Consider the following 6,569-nt stretch of genomic DNA (forward strand, 5'->3'; position numbering starts at 1 on the left):
CAAGAAGCCGGATAATTTCATCTGACTTAGAGATTTCTGATGTGTGCAGGGTAGTATACGAAATAGTTATATTTTTACTACGAAATACTATTAAATACGATACAATTTTACACAAGTTATTTATTTATTTATTGAATGGATATACCTAAACCTTGCTACAACACTTTATAGGCAGTGTACCTAATCGTAGAGTAGTGTAGTTTTTAGTAAGTCTGGTTCGTTCCACAGGGATACAACTAAATTTAACGCTATATTATATTTTAAACTATATTTGTATATAAATATATATATAAGTAGTATTATTATTATAAAAAGGGGGTTTTACCGTTTAATGACCGGTTTGTCGATTTTATGTCTTAAGTCGCAATTAAAACCTAATGTAAAATATTAAATATACAAATGACTTAATTTAAAGCGTAAAGTAAATGACGATAAATAAAAGTGCGATAAATAAAAGTGCAATAAATTAAAGTACGATAAATAAAATGACGGTAAATAAAAGTACGATGAGATATAAAATAAAGGAATTATGCTTATTTAAACTTCCATAATCATGATGTTTGACGTGTTGATTTTAATTTATTACCATGGGTTAATTGTCCTTTGTCCTGGATAATTCGATATGTCCATCTGGTTTTTGTCCATAACAGTCCATCAGTCATAAATATAAAGTGCGAGTGTCCTCGTCAAATTATCCTTATACCCGAAGTCAAATATTCCAACTAATTGGGGACTTAAACTATAATAAGGTTTTAATACATTGTTAATGATTACACCAGGTTATCCACTGTGTGCAATCCAAGGTTTTAATACTTTATTAACAATTACACCAAGTGTCCTTGTATGTAATCCACCCCTGTTTTAATGAGTCAATTGAATATTAATCCATCCCCGTGTCCGGTTAAATGAACAATTATTAGTATTTATAAATATCTCGCCCATCGTGTCCGATCGAGTGTATATGGTTATTTATAGATACGTTAAATTGTAAATCTCTATATTAAATTAATGAACTATCATTCATTTAAACAAATATAAAGCCCATTAATAGCCCATAGTCCAATTTCCACAAGTGTCGGTCTTTTGTCCAAACCCCAGTTATGGTACAAAGCCCAATAACCCCGTCTTAATATTTAGTCCAACATCACGATTACTTTGGATTAAATAAGCATAATAATAACTTAGCTACGAGACATTAATTTAAAAAGGTTGAACATAACTTACAATGATTATTAATCGCGTAGTGTTACACGGACAGAATTTCGACTTACAAACTTAAAATATTCGCCACTATAACCTTATTATTATTAATTTAAAATTAAAATTATAAATATATATTGAGAGAGTAAGAGATCAGTGAATGAAAAGTGTGTATAATTCGGCAGAAAACGTTGCAATTTATAGGACTTGGTCTCACTTTAGCTGCCATGCGATCGCATGGATTTTGTGCTTCCAGGCCATGCGATCGCATGGCCTTCTGATCCAACTCACATTCACTTGTCTTCTTGTTTGCTGACGTTTTTATTTAATATATATAATATATATATATATATATATATATATATATATATATATATATATATATATATATAATTTTATGAATTATTTATATATTATATTATATTCATGTACATAGTTGACTTGTAATTTTAGCTCCGTTGCGTCGCGCATTGATAGTTGGTTCATGTCCCGGTTCCGGATTTTCGAACGTCCTTGCGTACTATTTAATATCTTGTACTTTACGTTTTGCGGCTTGTACTCTTGTAATTTTGAGATGTTTCTCATCAATAAATTGAACCACTTGGATTGTACTTTGTACTCTTTATCATTTTGGTCGTTTGCGTCTTTAAATCGTCGAATCTGTCTTTTGTCTTCACCTTTTATTATTTAAACGAATATCACTTGTAAATAGATCAATTGCAACTAAAAGCTTGTCTTTCTTCTGTTGTTGGTTTATATTCATTAGCCATGAGTGCAGCTAACATTTCAGCTTCATCAATTGGTTCAGTTCCTTCTCCTAAAGAACATTCTCCTGTTCCTTGTAATTCTGGAAATTCTTCTAACAATTCTGCATGTGAATCTATAGTTTGAATGTAATAACATGTATCATCTGCAGATTGCGGTTGTTGCATGGCTCTATCAATAGAAAAGGTAACACTCTCGTCCTCTATACTTAGGGTTAGTTTCTTACCAAACACGTCTATTATTACTTTAGCCGTGTTTAAGAATGGTCTTCCTAATATGAGCGGAACTTGAGAATCTTCTTCCATGTCCAGAATAACAAAATCTACTGGAAATACTAAAGTACCAACTTTAACTAGCATGTTCTCCATTATCCCTCTAGGATATTTTACTGATCGATCTGCTAGTTGTATACTTATTCTTGTTGGTTTCAATTCTCTGAGGTCTAGTTTAGCGTATAGTGAATACGGCATTAAATTTATACTAGCACCTAAGTCTGGCAATGCTTCTATTGAACTAAGACTTCCCAGAAAACATGGAATTGTGAAACTTCCTGGGTCTGATAATTTTTCTGGTAGTTTATTCAACAGCACTGCAGAATAATTAGCATTCATTGTAACAGCCGAGAGTTCTTCCATTTTCTTTCTATTTGTGATTAGATCTTTCAAGAATTTAGCATATCTAGGCATTCCGGAAATCACATCAATGAAAGAAAGATTGACATTTATTTGTTTAAACATATCCAAGAATTTAGATTGCTCGGCTTCAAGTCTTTCTTTTCTCATTTTACTGGGGTAAGGAAGTGGTGGTTGTTATGGTTTAACATAAGGTTTAGCCTTAACTGTGTTATCTTCATTAACCTTTTCAACTACCGGTTCTTTTTCCTTCTCTTATTCAGGTTGTGGTTCTTGTGGAATAGGAATAGAGTCATCAGAATTTACAGGCATTTCAGGTGGTTTAAGTGTAATACCACTTCTCGTGGTAATGGCTTTAGCTGTTTCATTTTGGGGGTTAGCATTTGTATCGCTAGGTAGACTTTCCGGTTTTCTTTCACCAATTAACCTTGCTAGGTTGCTTACTTCTTGTTCCAGATATTGAATAGAAGCTTGTTGATTTCTAAATGCTTGAGTATTTTGTTCATTCGTTTGTTTCTGAGATGTGAAAAACTGGGTTTGAGATTCAACTAGCTTCGACAGCATATCTTCTAAATTTGGCTTTTTATCATCGGTTTGTGGTGGTTTATTTGAAAAAATAGATCTTTGCTGATTGTAAGTATTGTTAGATACTTGTTGATTGCTAGGACCTTGTTGATTGTTGTATGGAACATTTCGGTTATAATTCTAATTTTGATTGTAATTTAGTCTTGGTGGTTGATAATTATTTTGATAATTATTTCCAAGCGTTTGGTTCATATATGAAACATTCTCTCTTTGTTCCATTGTTTGTTCAATACTGAGGCAATCTTTTGTCAAATGTGGTCCTCCACACTGCTCACAACTAATGCGTATTACGTGAATATCCTTAGTCATCTTTTCCATTCGTCTCTCGAAAGCATCTAACTTTGCGGAAATGGAATCAAAGTCATGGCTAGAATCGGCTCTAGCTGCTTTAGATGATCTAACGATATCTTTTTCTTGGTGCCACTCATGTGAGTGGGAAGCAGTGTTATCAATAATTTTGTAAGCTTCAGTTGCGGTTTTCTTCATAATGGAACCACCAGCTGCTATGTCGATGTCTTTTCGTGTAGTAATGTCGCATCCTTGGTAGAATATTTGTACTATTTGATAAGTGTCTAAACCATGTTGAGGACATCCTCTTAACAATTTTCCAAATCTTGTCCATGCTTCATATAAAGTTTCATTTGGCTTTTGCGTGAACGTAACAATTTCTCCTTGAAGTCTCACGGCTTTAGATGCCAGAAAGAATTGTTTAAGAAATTTTTCAACTAAGACATCCCATGTATCAATCGCCCCTTCAGATAACGATTCTAACCAATCTTTGGCTTCTCCCTTTAAAGTCCAGGGAAATAACATGAGATATATCTGTTCATCCTCAACTTCTCTGATTTTGAATAGAGTACAGATCCTATTAAAGGTACGAAGATGTTCGTTTGGATCTTCCTTCAGCGCACCACTAAATTGGCATTGATTTGTTACCATGTGTAGGATTTGTCCTTTGATTTCATAACCTGGCACATTAATGTCTGGTTGAGTAATTGCGTGACCTTGGCTAGTGCGTTTAGCCCTCATTCGATCTTCCATACTTAGAGATTCCAGATTTTTCATGATTGAATTTGTTGAATCTGAATCACTAAAAGATTCTGATTTAATGGTTTCTTCCTCGACAATCTCTGGATGAGTGATTTGTGGTTCATGAGGAATGATTAGTGGTTCAGGATCTCTGAATTGTCCTTGAATATCCTCCGGGTTCTCAATTGTGAGGTCGGGTTCAAAAAATGGATTATCGAAAATTTGAATTGGAGTACTTGATTGACTAGATGACGATTCTAAAGAAAAATCAACGGCAACAATATTGGCTAGATGCCTTGATCGAGTTACAGGTGGTGAACGTATGAAAGGTGGTGAACGTTTTGCTCGGTGCATTCACTGAATATCCTATTAGTTATAAAAGATAAAAATTATATAAGTTATCAAATTAATAGATTTTTCTGATTTTGCCCACGTTTCGAATAGCCAATAGATGCAGCAGGTAGCCAGGACCCTTTAAATCGAAAGCCCACAACTCGCTACTAACAAATCCAACTATTACTACGAATCAGAAAATTTTGGATGTCTATCAATTTAACCACTTAAAATAATTTTTCGTCGAAATTTGAAGAAAATAAAGAAAATTCTATGTCCTAAAAACTAGAGCGTCGAGAAATAAGAAAGAAAAAGAATGCGTCGAAAAATAATAAAATGCAGCGTCGAAACTTAAAAGTCTAAAAACCAAATATTAAAAGTTGCGTCTAAAGGAATTAAAACTTAAAGAAATTCTATATCCAAAACGGCAATAACTTAATTAGGCACTAAAATCTATTAAATACTAAAGCGATAAGCGACGTCGTAGAATTCTAAAGCGCCTAAATCTTAATCTAAAGAAAAAGCACTTAAGGGATTTTACGGCAAAGCCTAAAAATCTAGAAATAAAAATTAACTACGGCAAAAACTAAATTTAAACTAATTACGCACGATAAAAATACAAATTACGAATTAAACGATTAAAATATACAATTTATAAAAAGATATAAAAAATGATAAAATTACTTATTTTTATAAAGATATTATTTTTATATTATTATTTTATAAATGTATTAATTTTATAATTAATAAAACTAATTAAAACTTAAAAATACAAATTAAATAAACTAAAACAAATTATTATTAAAATAAACCCTAATTCTAGTTAATTATTAATAATTAATAATAATAATTAAACGTAAACCCTAATCTGCAATCTGAGGTACCGGACCTGTCAAATCAATCCATGCGATCGCATGGATTGTGTGTAGGATTTTCATGCGGTCGCATGGCTTCGGTTTCCAGGCCAAGTAGTTGGGCTGCTACAGTTGGGTCCGTATACTTTAATTTATTTTTGTTTCTGTTTTTAAATTATAATAAAAACTTATATTTTAAAAAAATACTTATTAGTTTTTGTAAATAAAAAAAAAACTTTTTTAATTAAAACACTTAAAAATATAGAAATATATATATATATATATATATATATATATATATATTTCTTTTTCTTTTTTTTATATTTTTAAATTTTTATGTTTAAAACTTCTTATATTTTTACAAAAATAGATTAAAAACTATATATATATATATATATATATATATATATATATATATATATATATATATATATATATATATATATATATATATATATATATATATATATATATATATATATATATATTTTATAGCGTTTCGCTTTCGGCGTTGTTGAGATCCCCGGCAGCGGCGCTAAAAATACTTGATGTGTGAAGGGTAGTATACGAAATAGTTATATTTTTACTACGAAATACTATTAAATACGATACAATTTTACACAAGTTATTTATTTATTTATTGGATGGATATACCTAAACCTTGCTACAACACTTTATAGGCAGTATACCTAATCGTAGAGTTGTGTAGTTTTTAGTAAGTCCGGTTCGTTCCACAGGGATACAACTAAATTTAATGCTATATTATATTTTAAACTATATTTGTATATAAATATATATAAGTAGTATTATTATTATAAAAAGGGGGTTTTACCGTTTAATGAACGGTTTGTCAATTTTATGTCTTAAATCGTAATTAAAACCTAATGTAAAATATTAAATATACAAATGACTTAATTTAAAGCGTAAAGTAAATGACGATAAATAAAAGTGCGATAAATAAAAGTGCAATAAATTAAAGTACGATAAATAAAATGACAGTAACTAAAAGTACGATGAGATATAAAATAAAGGAATTATGCTTATTTAAACTTCCGTAATCATGATGTTTGACGTGTTGATTTTAATTTATTACCATGGGTTAATTGTCCTTTGTCCTGGATTATTCGATATGTCCATCTGGTTTTTCTCCATAACAGTCCATCAGTCATAA

The 6,569-nt window shown here is 30.8% G+C and overlaps 1 non-coding gene across 1 annotated transcript; it reads left to right on the forward strand.

Annotated features, from left to right (window-relative positions):
* The first annotated feature begins 3,756 nt into the window (after window positions 1-3,756).
* Window positions 3,757-3,863, forward strand: LOC139873939 (small nucleolar RNA R71). The gene has a single exon (XR_011767649.1). It is a non-coding gene; the product is annotated as a small nucleolar RNA R71 (small nucleolar RNA).
* The last annotated feature ends 2,706 nt before the right edge of the window (window positions 3,864-6,569 follow it).

The sequence above is a fragment of the Rutidosis leptorrhynchoides genome, chromosome 10, assembly GCF_046630445.1.
Source record: "Rutidosis leptorrhynchoides isolate AG116_Rl617_1_P2 chromosome 10, CSIRO_AGI_Rlap_v1, whole genome shotgun sequence".
Classification (NCBI taxonomy): Eukaryota; Viridiplantae; Streptophyta; class Magnoliopsida; order Asterales; family Asteraceae; genus Rutidosis; species Rutidosis leptorrhynchoides.